Below are 14,502 nucleotides of genomic sequence, written 5' to 3' on the forward strand. Positions count from 1 at the left end.
CTTTTCGCCGCGGGGATCAAGTTTGTCATCAGACTCACTTGTGATATAAGCATCACATCCCCATACTCTAAGATAAGACAATTTGGGTTTCTTTCCCTTATGCCATATCTCATATGGTGTTTTGTCTATCTTCTTAGTTGGAGCTAGATTGACAATGCGGGCGGCGGTCATAAGGGCGTAACCCCAAAAGGAGTGAGGCAAGTTGGTTCTACACATCATCGATCGAACCATGTTTAGCAAAGTTCGATTTCTTCTCTCGCTCACGCCATTAAGTTGGGGTGTGCCAGGTTGAGTGAGCTGTGAAACAATTCCATGCTCTTTTAGATGAGTGATGAACTCTGTGCTGAGATACTCTCCACCTCGATCTGATCGAAGTATCTTAATGGTTTTGTCAAGTTGTTTTTCCACTTCGCTTTGAAACTCTTTGAACTTTTCAAAAGTTTCGTGCTTGTGTTTCATAAGATACACATAAGCGTATCGACTATAATCGTTGATAAAAGAAACGAAGTATCTTTCATGGTTTCTAGTCATGGTTCTAAAAGGTCCACATACATCAGTATGTATGAGTCCTAATAGATCACTTGCTTGTTCACTTTTATTAGTGAAGGAGTCTTTGGCGAGTTTGCCAGCTAAGCAAGATTCACAAGTGTTAAAAGAGTCCGGTCCTGTGTATTCAAGAATACCTTCGGATTGGAGTCTTTTAACTCTTGCCTTGCTTATGTGGCTAAGTCGGCAATGCCATAGAAAAGTATCATTGACACTAGTCTTGATACGTTTTGAAAGATGATATACGTTATTGTCAGGTTGAACATCAATCTCATAAATACCATTTCGAGGTTTAGCCTCAAAATAAAAGATATCATTTAAGTAAGCAGAAATAGCCATGCCATTAAGAACATACTTAAATCCTTGTTCAAATAACAACGAAACTGAAATGATGTTTCTGGTCAAGCCAGGAGCATACAAACAATTATTTAAAGGAAAAACTAGGCCAGATGGACAAGTAAAATGAAATACTCCAGTTGCCAGAACTGGTACTCTCTTCCCATCTCCAACAATGAGTTCCATGCTGCCTTTATTCAGTTTCCTCCACTTCTCAGGCTCCTGCAAGACATTAACGATGTGGTAACCACATCCGGTATCAAATACCCATTTGTTGCTAGAGACAGTGAAAAGTTTAATAACGTATATGGAAATACCTCCAGAAGAGCCTTCACCATTGGCTCTCTTCTTTCTGATCTCAGCAAGGTGCTCGGGGCAGTTTCTCATCCAGTGCCCCATTTGGTTGCATTTGAAGCACTTGCGCTCCTCAAAGGGCGGCGGCTTTTTCTTTGCAACCACCTTGTTAGTGTTGGTGGCAACATGGGCAGCAACAGTAACTTTCTTCTTGCCTTTTCCCTTAAAACCCCGATTCTTTGGTTTTGGCTTCTTGACACCAGCAGATCGAATCATCAGAACTTGATTGGTCCTAGAAGGAATGTTCATCTCAGCCGTCTTGAGCATGTTATGAAGCTCCGGCACTGTCTTCACCCAACCATTCATATTGAAATTCATCACGAACTGGTCGTATGAGTTAGGGAGAGAGTTGAGGATGAAATCCGATGCCATCTCATCGGGCATGGGATAATCAAGTTTCTTGAGCTGATCGATGTGCCCCTTCATCTTAAGAACATGAGCACTGACGGGAGACCCCTCTGCCATCTTACAACTGATGAGTTGTTTCATGGTGTCGAAACGTTCTTGACGGGCTTGTTTCTGGAACATGCCCTTGAGTTGCTCAAGCATCTCATAGGCACCAAAGTCTTCCAAGCCTTTAGCGAGCTCAGAAGTCATGGTGGCTAGCATAATACAGGAGACCTCAGCCGAGTCATCCTTATGCTTGTCAAGAACCTTTCGTGCAGCGGCTGTGTTGTTTTCAGGCTCGTTTGGAACAGGTCCATCGAGAACATACAGGCGCTTTGCCATGGTTAGAACAAGTCTTAAGTTACGGTGCCATTCAATGAAGTTGGTATCGTTCAGTTTATCCTTCTCGAGGATAGTCTTAAGGGCGTAGGGTGAAATTTCGTTTGACGACATCTGATTAATTAAGCAAAAGTAAATTTAATTAGTATTTTCGACGTTGTGGTCCTATTATTAATGACCCAATAACATTAATTAATTGGGAGTATGAGAATCTGGCTTCCAGTTATTAAAGGCAGCTGTAGCACATAACATTAATAAGTGGTTAGACAGACCGACAACGATTGTCAATTGTGAATAGAGCACAACTCTCGGTTATGAGGCCTATAAAGACAACGATTGTCTGTATAGATACGTTTAGCCTCATCTTTGCCCACTTTAAGTCTCCAGACAGCTTTAGCACGTAACAGGAGAGTAAAGTAATAGTTGTCCTAGTACCGTGACTTGTGAAAGCGCCGGATGTGTCAACGAAACGCTTTCACCTTGAAGGGATAGGCTAGAAAACAAGTGCGGTGTTGTAGCTCCAAACAATTGAAATTTCGCAGTATGCCTCAAGTGTGACTTGTAGTAGGATTGGCATAAACTATTGGTTTTTAAATTGGGATTAATTTTAAAATTACCAAATAGAGTAAAAGTCAAATTTTACTGTATTTATTACTGCGACGCATAGATGAACCCTTTCATCTCTCAGGACACTTAGTTTTAAATAATCTATTAAAACTAAGTTTGTAGCGATACGACTAACCAATTTTAAGTTATAATAACTTATTAGTTTTGGAAATCAAAACGCTTTTAATTTGCAAAACAAAATCGGTTAATAAAATATTTATTTTCCAATTTATTTGGTATTAGGTTGGTGATATTATAATCCTATTATAATCAAACCAAGCAACCACAAATAGCAAATAACAAAAATATGTAAATCCTTTATGGCCAAAAGTTGATCGGTCTCGCTAGAGCCAATTAGGGAGACCGATCGGGTCAAGGGGTCACAACACAAACAACCACAAGGATGGACTACGCCGTGCATCCCGTCGTCTTGCCCGAACTCCCACTAACTCCAAAATGGTCCTTGAGCTCGTCCTCGGTTATCTTCGCGTCTTCTTAATTACAAATTTATAAACTAACATTAATATGTCCTATTACAAATTTGAACCATCTTAATGGCCAAAAGAAAACCGAAAATTAAATAATAACCTTTTTACAACTTTTGAACCAACCATATGGCCAAAACAAGCTCAAACACCAAACACAACCAAAAAAACACATAAGTCGGAGCCGGATTTACATATTCACAATAAATAAAATTTCGGGTCGTTTTGACTTAGTCAAATAAAATAAACAAAACTTTGACCAACTCAAAAATCACCCGAAAATAATTCTAGATCTATAAACTTTAAACGATTTAAAGTTTAAGATGTAGATCCGGTTTTAAACGAACCGGTATCGACTCGTACGTTGTAACCGCGGCTCTGATACCACTGTTGGGTTTCAACGATGGTTCGGAACGAAAACGGTTATTATATTTGAACCCGTTTTAGTTAAAAGAATCGTTTCAATAGTTATTAATCATTATTAATAAACGAGTATATGAACGAGTCATAAAACGCAGCGGATATAACGAGTTAAAACGAACCAAAACGAAACCCGAACCCGGATCCGATTACAAACGCGTACGAGCGCGAATAAAATAAATAATAATCAACCATAGGGTGTTTTCGATATACCTCGGTTAACAAGAACCGGGAAGACGCACCGAGGAGTAATCGAAACACACTAGAGATGAGACACAATCAAGCACCCAAATGGAGGTCCAGCGGCGGCGGCTGTGAGCAGCGGCGGCGGCGGCTTCCAATGGGTATAAAGACAGCAGCAATGGACGGCAACCAACAGCAGACGACTCCCTTAGCAGCGCAACCCCAGCAGCAACCAAAAACCTTGTTCGCTGGAAAGTAGAGCTCGCCGGAGAAGATAACCTAGTTCGCCGGAAAAACGAATTCTGGGGTTTAAACAGCACTGGAGCTCGTGAGAGGCTGCGGTGGTGTTTGTAGTTACTGATAGGATGTGCGGCGGTGGTTGGGTGATGTCCACGGCGGCCGGAATGGCTCGCCGGAAAAACGGGTGGCCGGATTTCGGCGCCGGAACTAAGTGGGCAGCTAGGGTTTGTGATATTTTAGATTGGTTTCCATAAATAGATAAAGAGTATGTATTTATAGCTAATTAACTTAGGGTTTAACAATTAACCATCTTAGGCTTGAGCCCAATCAAACAAAGCCTAGTCCATAACCCTGTCCATATAATTATTTTATGTGTCGGGCCTAATTAACCTTTAAGTAGGCCTTTATCTCGTTACCCCCGGTGTAACTCTATCCGGGTCACGTTCGGGTCGGTCACGTTGACTTGACCCGAAACGTCCATAAAATCCAACAATTTCCAACCTCTGGGTCTTCACCGATAGCTACTGTGGCCTTAAATAACAACACTTCGTCACCTTGGGGCCACCTGGTACGATTAACCGCCTCAGAGTCTTCAACATTTTTCTTTGCTTTTCCTCTTTTGTTAGATGCTTTCTTTGGTTTTGAAGAAGGTGATTCATCCACAGGTTTTGATGATGGTTGTTGTTGAAATCCTTGAAATTGTTGTTGTTGTTGCCATTGAAGAAATTGTTGCCATTGGGATTGCGCGAATCCACCAGATTGTTGAAAAGGTGTAAAACCTGGTTGTTGAGATTGTGTGAAACATGGTGGTTGAAATGAGGTGAAGCAGGGTTGTTGAAATTGTGTAAAACTAGGTTGTTGAAATTGAAAGGATGCTTGTGGTGGAGTTGGATTTTCTTCACTGTTATCATTGTTTAAAAGCCCTGTGAAGGAAAAAGGAATTGATGGATCCATAGGAACGTATGAAGATTAGGAAACAATGAAATTATTATAAAACCTCTTTTTGTAAAAACTAGCCGTTATAAATTAAAGTTTAAGAAAAGGACTTTATAAATATCAGAAAATGGGCCCACCAACCACCATTCTTCACCATCCGAGGCAGAACTAGTGTACTCTCCTGTGTTGAGATCAGGAAAAAGTACAACATCCGAGGCAGAACTAGTGTACTCTCATGTGTTGAGATCATGATCTTGAAGAAAATGGGCCCACCAACCACCATTCTTCACCATCCGAGGCAGAACTCGTGTACTCTCCTGTGTTGAGATCGGGAAAAAGTACAACATGTCTCAACGCAACTAGTTATTAATTCTTGGTTTAAATTTCTAGTATTGTTTCGTTCTTATCTTAACGGCTAGTTTTCCCGTTTCGTCCTTATCTTAACGGCTAGTTTTCATGTTTCGTCCTTATCTTAACGGCTAGTTTTCATGTATCGTATTTATCTTAACGGCTAGTTTTCATGTATTATCGTTATCTTAACGGCTAGTTTTTCCTATATATCTATAAATAACACTACTATACTCAATAAAATTTACACCCTTCATTCTCATTCTACATTTTAACTACTACTACTCCTTTGACCGCCGCCGCCGCTACTACCACTACTATCACCACCACCACATTGAGCTCTAGTGACCAACAATTGCCAATAAGCATTCCACAAATGCTTAGAGAACAATTTGAAGAACTTATTTCCAATGATGTCAAAGAACTCGCCTTGAAATTATTTGAGCTTGACACAGTTGAAGAGCAAAGTTCTTCTAAACAAAGGAAGAAACGTAAAGAAATTGATAGAGGTAGGGTTGAGGGTGATGCACGTCTTTGGAATGACTATTTTGCTCCATTACCTGTGTATGATGAGAGTTTCTTTAGACGAAGGTTCAGGATGAGTAGAAGGCTTTTCGATCGCATTCTCGAAGATATTTCAGAAGAAGGTAAATCTGAACATTATAAATATTTTACACAAAGATATGATGCTACCGGTAGAAAAGGTCTATCACCTATACAAAAAGTCACCAGTGCCCTTCGTCAGTTGGCATATGGCACTGCAGCTGACCAATGTGATGAATACATACGCCCTGGTGAAAGCACTGCTCTACAATGTCTACATTAGTTCTGTAGGTCTGTTGTTGAGATTTATGCTTCAAAGTATCTTAGAAGACCTAACCAAGATGACATTCATCGGCTACTAGCGGGACATTTAGCTGTGCACGGGTTTCCCGGAATGCTTGGAAGCTTGGATTGTATGCATTGGAGTTGGAGGAACTGCCCAACTGCATGGAGAGGTCAATATACTCGTGGTTATCACGGGCATCCAACCATTATGCTAGAGGCTGTTGCATCATACGACCTTTGGATTTGGCATGCATTCTTTGGAGTTGCAGGTGCAAACAATGATATCAATGTCCTCAATCAGTCCCCACTATTTAATCAAATATTAGAAGGGACTGCACCAGAGTGTAACTTCATAGTCAATGGGAATGTGTATACGAAAGGTTATTATCTTGCCGATGGTATTTATCCAGAATGGGCGACACTAGTAAAGAGTTTCACATATCCACCGGAAAATAACCTGAAAATGAAGTTGTTTAAGAACGCCAAGAGTCTGCAAGGAAAGATGTTGAAAGAGCATTTGGTGTCCTTCAAGCTAGGTGGGGAATTATACGTGGCCCGTCAAGAACTTCTTCCATCCCGTTATTAGGTGATATAATGCATGCATGTGTTATACTACATAATATGATAATAGAGGATGAAGGTCGTGCAATAATTAACTGGGAAAGCAACGAGAATGATCCTGAACCAATTATATACAACCAAGGAGCACCACCCCAACTTCAAACACGTATACAGAGGTCTCATAGTTTACGTAACCAAGAGGCTCACCAAGCAATACGTAACGATCTAGTGGAGCATATTTGGGCGAATAGCCATTAGTTATATTTTCGTTGACTTCATATTGTATTTTTTTTATTTAATTGTATTCTTGGTATTTTTATGTAATTTTAATTCAATTTTATTTGTATTTATTTTAATTTTATAAAATTAGTTGTTAAATAAATTTCATATAAAGAATAAAATAAAAAATAGAAAGTTTAGTGATGTGGAAATTATGAGGTTGTTTGTGGGAAGAATGCATATACTATTTTTGTAGGTAAAAAGTGTTTGTGGAAAGAATGAATGAAAAGCTGATGTGGCATGCTGACTAGGCTGTTTGTGGAAAGAATTGTCTTGTACTGTTGCGGACAGTCTAAAGTAGTAAAGTACTAAACACCAAACAAGCTGCACCGCAACCCCCTTTTAAATAGCAAAGCCAATCATGCTAAAAACGAAGCTTTGGGACCTAGAACTTAAAGAGGTTACGTGTACGACGCGCATAACATAACGTTCAATTCATCATCACCTTCTTGGGTCCACCCTGCCTCTATAATATTAAATTTGAGCTCCAAAACCAAACAACTCATTACCAAATGGAGCATTTCCAAAGGGCAAAATCCGTCCGGCTAAGAAGCTACCACCACAAATACTTACTCGCCGACGACGACCTCGAACACGTCTCACAAGACCGCCAATCCACCGTTCAAAACGCCCGCTGGACCGTCGAATTCAACGACGACTACGACAACGTCATCCGCTTAAAGTCATGCTTCGGCCGCTACCTCACCGCCTCCGAGGACCAGCGTCTGCTCGGTGCCACCGGCCAAAAGGTTATCCAAACCCTCCCTACGAGAATTGACTCGTCCGTCGATTGGGAACCGGTTCTTGAAGGTTCGAAAAAGTCCGGTTGAAAACCAGATACGGTAATTATTTACGGGCTAATGGCGGAGTGCCGCCGTGGAGGAACTCTGTTACGCATGATATTCCTCATCGGCATCATAATTGGATCCTCTGGGATGTTGAGGTTGTGGAAGTTAATGCGGATCCGCCGAAACCGATATCGGATTCGCCCGATCTGGATCTGGACTCGTCTTTTCATCTTACGTCAGATCAGGTTTGTGAATTATGTTTATTAGTTTATGAGGTTGGGTTGTGCTGTGTGAGAGCTTCGCAACGAATCAAACGGTGTCCAAAACGGAGCTCAGATGAATGAGATATCGATAAAATAGCGGAAATGATTTTTCACTAACTTTTGACATAGATAATTTATATGTAATCGTCACTATTATTGATTTTGTGTGTGAGAACTTCGCAATGAATCAAACCATGTTTAAAACGGAGCTGAGATGAATGAGATATCGAAAAAATGGCAAAAATGATTTTTCACTAAGACCATGCGTAGTCAAAACTAGGCACACCCGGGCATTTTACGCCATGTGACGCCTAGTCAGCTTTTGGGCATTTTGCAAAAAGTGGTTGTAGCAGGAAAAAAAGACCCCAAAACGCCTCTCTCTCCTCCCCCTCTCTACCTCTCACTCACAAAACCCTCAAAATTTGTGCCATATGCGCGTTTGTAGAAACGCTTGTTCCAAAACGCCTAGCAAAATTGCCGGGGGGGTGGGTGGGTGGGTGGGTGGTGGTTAGGCCCAAAACGCCAAAACGCATGCCGAGTACGCATGGTCTAACTTTAGACAAATAATTGTATGTAATTGCGACTAATATAATTATTAGTTTCTAAGCTTGTGTTTTGCTGTGTGGGAGCTTTTTAACAAATCAAACCATGTCCAAAACAGAGTTGAGATGAATGAGATATCGATGTTTTAATTATATGTTTGTTATAAGAGTGTGTGTGAATTTGTAGGTGAGTGGTGAACATTTTGGATCATCGAAGAGTGATGGGAGGATGATTTATTACAAATTGGTGGATGATGATGGAGCTGTTGTTGATGCTGAAGGTTCGTTTTTGTTTAAAGGTAATACGGTACAGGAATTGACTCAGAGTTTGGAGGAAGAAACGGAATTGGAGGAGATAACCGTGTGTTCTCGGAACCCTTTGAATGGGAAGCTTTACCCGCTCCGGCTAGCATTGCCGCCGAATAATACTACCATGCATGTTATCGTAGTGCCTGCAACCTCCAAAGGTTAGATTTAAAAAAAAAAAGGAAAAGCATTTTTCATATTTTGATTTAGTATGATCATGTTTTATACTTTTATCCCAGATTTTAGTTTGTGATGGTAGTAGCTTTTTCAAACAGATTGATTGAACTTTGTTGGTGATAAGTAGTTTGTGCTCCTATGCCATAATTGGTTGTTTGGTTGAAGATAAGTTGCTTAAAGTAGTTAAGTTGTATTTGGCAGGTTTCTTGAGAAAAAAAAAGTTTTATATGATTTGTTAATAATATGAAATCTTTAAAAGAAGAGAAAGAACTCTTTCTTGCATCTTAAAAAACCAGATGGATGAAAACAACCCATGTGGGTTCATCAATTTTTGTACTTTTTGTGATTATTATTTTTTATCTAAGATCCTCGAGTGTATGCTTGAATTAAGCTCTTGTAAATTATAACCTGTTAGAACTTGATTTAAGCAGTACTTAGAAGCTTCATATCTGTCCACTTTTGACTTTTAATAGTCAAATAAGTTATAGGTTAGTTTAAAAATTGGTAAGAGCATCCACAACGGGATGGTTTCCCGAGGTCCGAATACATGTGGCAGGGGGGCGGACGAAGATCCGGCGGACGTTGCCGTTGTGGCGCCCAAGTCTGCTGACAAAGTTTGGTTCTGCAAACGTGAGACGAACGAGTAGATGTGGGCCCTTTAGATCTACTATATTAAAAATATTCTTGATTTCTTACAATCGATTGACGGAAACCTCACCAAAATCTATTTCAATCGCCATGATTTCAGATCTGATCGAAGTTGCAGAGCGTTCATCTTTGATTGGTTGCGGTAACTGCACTCCCCGCTACGATTCGATTTATGGGGAGATCAATTTATATTGCCGGCGACTGTATGCAACCTCAATTTGATTCTCCGGCATATGGTGTTTAAAGAGAAGGGTGGTTCAGATCTAAAACATATAGTAAAATAAAACTGATATTGTGGTGCACATCCTGTGATTGTTGGGTATAATATATTGATATAAAATTAATATTAATTGATCAACTATAAGAATTAATATGTTGTAAAGTATTTTAAATTGATTAAATATGAAGTGGTAGGTGATGATGTGTTGGTTTGCAGAGGTTTGTTGTTGTGGAAAAAAATAGAGATTTTGAGAAAAGTTTGGAATATGATGTGACAATGATGTGACGGTTTGTAAAAGTTTGTTGTTGTGGATGCTCTAAGAACAGTTTACAGTTGAACTATATTAGGTTTGACTTTTTAGAATGAAGAATGGACTTTAGTTTGCATGACTTAGGCTATCTTTTCTGGTTACATTATATTTCCTTTGCTTTGTTTTAATCTTTAACGGTGGCTAATAGACATTTTTTTGTGTTTTGATCAGCGGCAAAGGAATTCTAGCGGAGGAACGACTTGACATTAACATTATAATTATCATTATCATTTTCTGGATCTAAACTCCTAAGCATGCGTGATATCCAGACATGCAAGAGAATGTTGTATCTTGTTTCAATGAGTCATGAAGAGATCATGGGTGTTTCCTAGATAAATTATGATTCATTCTCGTAGACTTTGATCCAAATATGTTATCAATGTCTTGTAGCATCAAACACACTGGATTTCGGTTTATTTGAATCCAATCTCATACCTTGCAACTAAATCACGTGGTTCCCTGCCTTTGTCTTGATAACTGTAAAAGAACTAACCACCAGGTTAGTTATGCTCTGTCATGTCGGGTCAGATGACTATTAAATAAATTATAAAAGCAGTAATGGTATAAAGTTGTTATAAGGGTTAAGCTAAATATATCTTTTTCCTTACTAAATATACTTTCTACTAAACTTTCATTTCCTTGAACATTTAATAGTCAAAATAGTCACTCTACATTTTTTTCATTTTAAATTCTTTCAAAATTTCAAATAAAAATTATTATTATTATTTTACGTTTTTGTTATTATTTGTATTATTTTTCTTTATAATAATAATATTATTATTATTATTATTATTATTATTATTATTATTATATTTTCAATGTATTATCCTATATTGATGTAGGTTAGCAATATTAATAACAACAACAACAATATTAATAGTAAGATATATTAGATATTATTATTATTATTGTTTTATTTTTTCTGTTATTATTTGTATTATTATTTTCTTAATAATAATAATAATAATAATAATAATTATATTTCCAATGTATCATCCATCCTATATAGATGTAGGTTAATAATAATAATAACAACAACAACAACAACAACGTCAACAACAACAACAGTATTAATAGTAAGATATATTAGAAACTTAATAGTTTTTTGTTTGATATATCAAAGAAAAATTATTAGGTGGAAGAGATGACTTGGAGGGATAAGAGCATTCCCAGTAGCTAGGGGTGCGCATGGTTTGGTTAATGTCAATCACCGAAACCATAACTGTAACCGAACACTTCGGTTATTAAAAAACAATAACCGTTTGTTTTCGGTTAATTGGTTTATTAATGATTAGTTCGATTCATTTAATTAACCGCTAAACCCAAAAATTTAACACCGGCGGATTTTTTGTTGACCATTGTTAAGAAGATTACTAAAATTAAAACCATGAACATATAAACAATTAGTTTATACATATTAGTTCCAAAATATACATAAATGATTACTCCTCGGTTTTTAAGTTTTACTAGATGAAAGCTAACTGTCAAAGCCATTGTATAAGAGAATAAACACAATTAAAATCATTATCATTCGAAACAAATTAATGTATGTTATTGATGGAATGAAATATCTAATATCAAGAATACAATGGTTAAAGAAATTTGGATTAATATCATTTTGAAAGTATTGGAACATAATATCATTAAAAGAAGATGATTGTTAATGTTTTTTATGGATGAAAATATTGGTTAATCGGTTCGGTTATTTCCAGTTATTAAAAGATGGTTAACCAAAACCGAACCGAAAAACCGTTATTCAAAAAAGAAAAAAACTAACCATGGTTAATGCTTCGGTACGTTTTTTTTATTCGATTTTTTTGGTTTTGGTCTTGGTTCGGTTAATCCGGTTTTATGCGTTTTATGCTCACCCCTACCAGTAGCTTCTTTATCTCCATCTCTATACACTAAAAACTTTACATGTTCTCTATTTTCAATTAAATAATATTTTTTTATAGTATTATCATTACTTTTGTTCTCTCCACTGCTCACAACCACTTTTAAAAATTATTAAAAATTATAAAGGGTGAATATTGTTTATCCAAATTTACTCATGAAAATTAAAGTTTTCTTTTCTCTTGCGCTCACAGTCACTTATAGCTACTCTATACAATTTAAAGAACTCACTCACATAAACATAGAAGACATGTTGTGAATGCTCTTACAGTTATAATTATGAAAGGAAAGTAGTCATGACTCATGTAAATGAAAAGGTTGTAAAAAAGAAGGGTACGTTTAGCAACACTTTGTTATAATTGTTCAATCGGGGTTCCAGACCAAGGCTTATGGACTTGTAATTAAAATGGATTTAAAATAGTAGGAGTTGGATTAATTTAATGATATTAAAATGGGTTCAAAGTAGTAAGAATTAACTTGATGGAATTAAAATAGGTTTAAAGTAGTATAAGAAATATCTCTAAAGTAGTATGAGTCGAAAATATTTTTTAACTTTAATTATACAAAATAGGCAAGATAATACAATATAAAATTAATTGAAGGCTTCGAATGAGTTTATATATAGTGTTACTGCTACCAAGTGATATATAATAATTAGCAACTAGTAAACGTCACTGTGCGTTGCGACGGGAACGTTGATACACATTAGCCCACGTGTCGGGTGAAAACGTTGATTAGACATAAGTTATATTAAGTTTTTTCGCGTGTTACGGGACGTTGTTTTAATAAAATATGAATTTATATAGAAACTTAGGCGTAAATAAAGTTGTCTTCAGGTCTTCGTGAAGAAAACAAAAAGATATTATAACTGAGACGTGTTTTGGCCGTGTATTGTAAGAACTCGGTATTAAATTAAATTTATATCGAGACGTATGGAGAAACATTGTCGTTTGTTAAGTTTAGAGTAACGTTACTTTGCGAATAAAAAAAGTTAATACATAATATTAACATAGATCGCTTCTGAACGAAACATATATAAGCGAATCATGATGATATGTACAAATTTTTAAAAAATAAAATTTGTAAGAGATGAAAATATATGTCAAAAGAATAATTATAAAATAAAAAGAAATAGTTAAAAATCAAACTTGAAATTGAATTGTATATTGAAATGAAGTAAATTATAAACTTAAAAGTATTATTAATATAATAGTAAGAAATGAAATATTGTAAAAAAGTGAAATGTTTATGTACACGTGAAGATAACTAAATGGCTAATTTCCATTAATAGTATCTAATGTGAGTTAACTGACTTTTACCTTTTAATATATATATAATACACTATTTCCTTCTTTCTCAAAAAAATCTAATAAGCTTAAAAATATCCGTCTAATTGGTTATGAACCAAACCCATAATACAAGGAGTTGATATACGTCTAATGAATACCTATATGGTTCGCTTGCTACCAAAATTTACATGAAACTCCCTAAACGATTCATAGTGTAAAATCTTAGCATTTGATGGAAGAAGGATATAAAAAGGATTTTGTATGTTCGTGTATTTTTATAAAAAAAAATAAGACTCTGAATGTGTTATAGTTGTATATGCTGATGACTTGAGTATAGTTGGAACTTTTGAAAGCTTCGCAAAAACATTGAATACTTGAAAAGAGAACCTGAAAATAAAGACAATGGAAAGAAAACGGTGACGATCACAAATTACAAAATGAACAACTTAAAGATGGAATTTTTATTAATCAAGAAATTCACATTATAACAAAAATGCTTAAAAGATTTTACATGGACAAGTCACATCCATCATACCTGTAATATTTGTAAGGTTGCTTGATGCGGAGAAAGGCCTGTTCTAACCTCCAAGAGACGAAAAGAAAATTCTTTGTTGAGAAGTACCATATATAAGTACGACTGGTGCATTAATTTTTCAAGCTCGCAATAGACGACTATATATCTCATTGCTAATTTCTGTATTAGCAACCACATGCATCTGGTTTCGTAAGTAGGTAAGGTCACGTTTGCTGTTTTTTAAGTACTTTTTTCATGTTTTTGTTCAACTTCGGTATTTTTGTTCTTTGTTAGGTTGATCTGGCACATGTTTAAAACATTAGAAAATGGTTAGCCGACCAATAGCCAAACAAAACTACAGCATAAACCAATTTGCTCGGTTCATAAATCCAAAAGACATAGCTTCTTGGTTAAGGATTGGTTTTATTTTTAACCCAGACCATGCCCAACTATAAAATTATATACATATGGTATTCATGGCACCCTTAATGAGACTCCTTGAATCATATTCGTAAGGAAAAAAAAACATATAAGAAAACTAGCAAATTCATCTTTATCTCTCTCTCTCTCTCACACACACACACAGACACGCAAACACACAACTCGCTTAACAAGCCAACGAATTGTTTCATAGGATTGCAAATGACGTATGCTATATGATAGTCGGAGCTTTGCGGGGACCACTTACTTCATCAATCACATCT

At 36.6% G+C, this 14,502-nt stretch overlaps 1 long non-coding RNA gene across 1 annotated transcript; it reads left to right on the forward strand.

Annotated features, from left to right (window-relative positions):
• Nucleotides 1–7,327: 7,327 nt before the first annotated feature.
• Nucleotides 7,328–10,568, forward strand: LOC143628556 (uncharacterized). Its single transcript, XR_013152771.1, has 3 exons — nt 7,328–7,881; nt 8,629–8,908; nt 10,274–10,568. It is a non-coding gene; the product is annotated as an uncharacterized LOC143628556 (long non-coding RNA).
• Nucleotides 10,569–14,502: the final 3,934 nt, after the last annotated feature.

The sequence above is a fragment of the Bidens hawaiensis genome, unplaced genomic scaffold (assembly GCF_021521415.1).
Source record: "Bidens hawaiensis isolate Kalapana, Puna unplaced genomic scaffold, B.hawaiensis_p1.1 tig00005028_1, whole genome shotgun sequence".
Lineage (NCBI taxonomy): Eukaryota > Viridiplantae > Streptophyta > Magnoliopsida > Asterales > Asteraceae > Bidens > Bidens hawaiensis.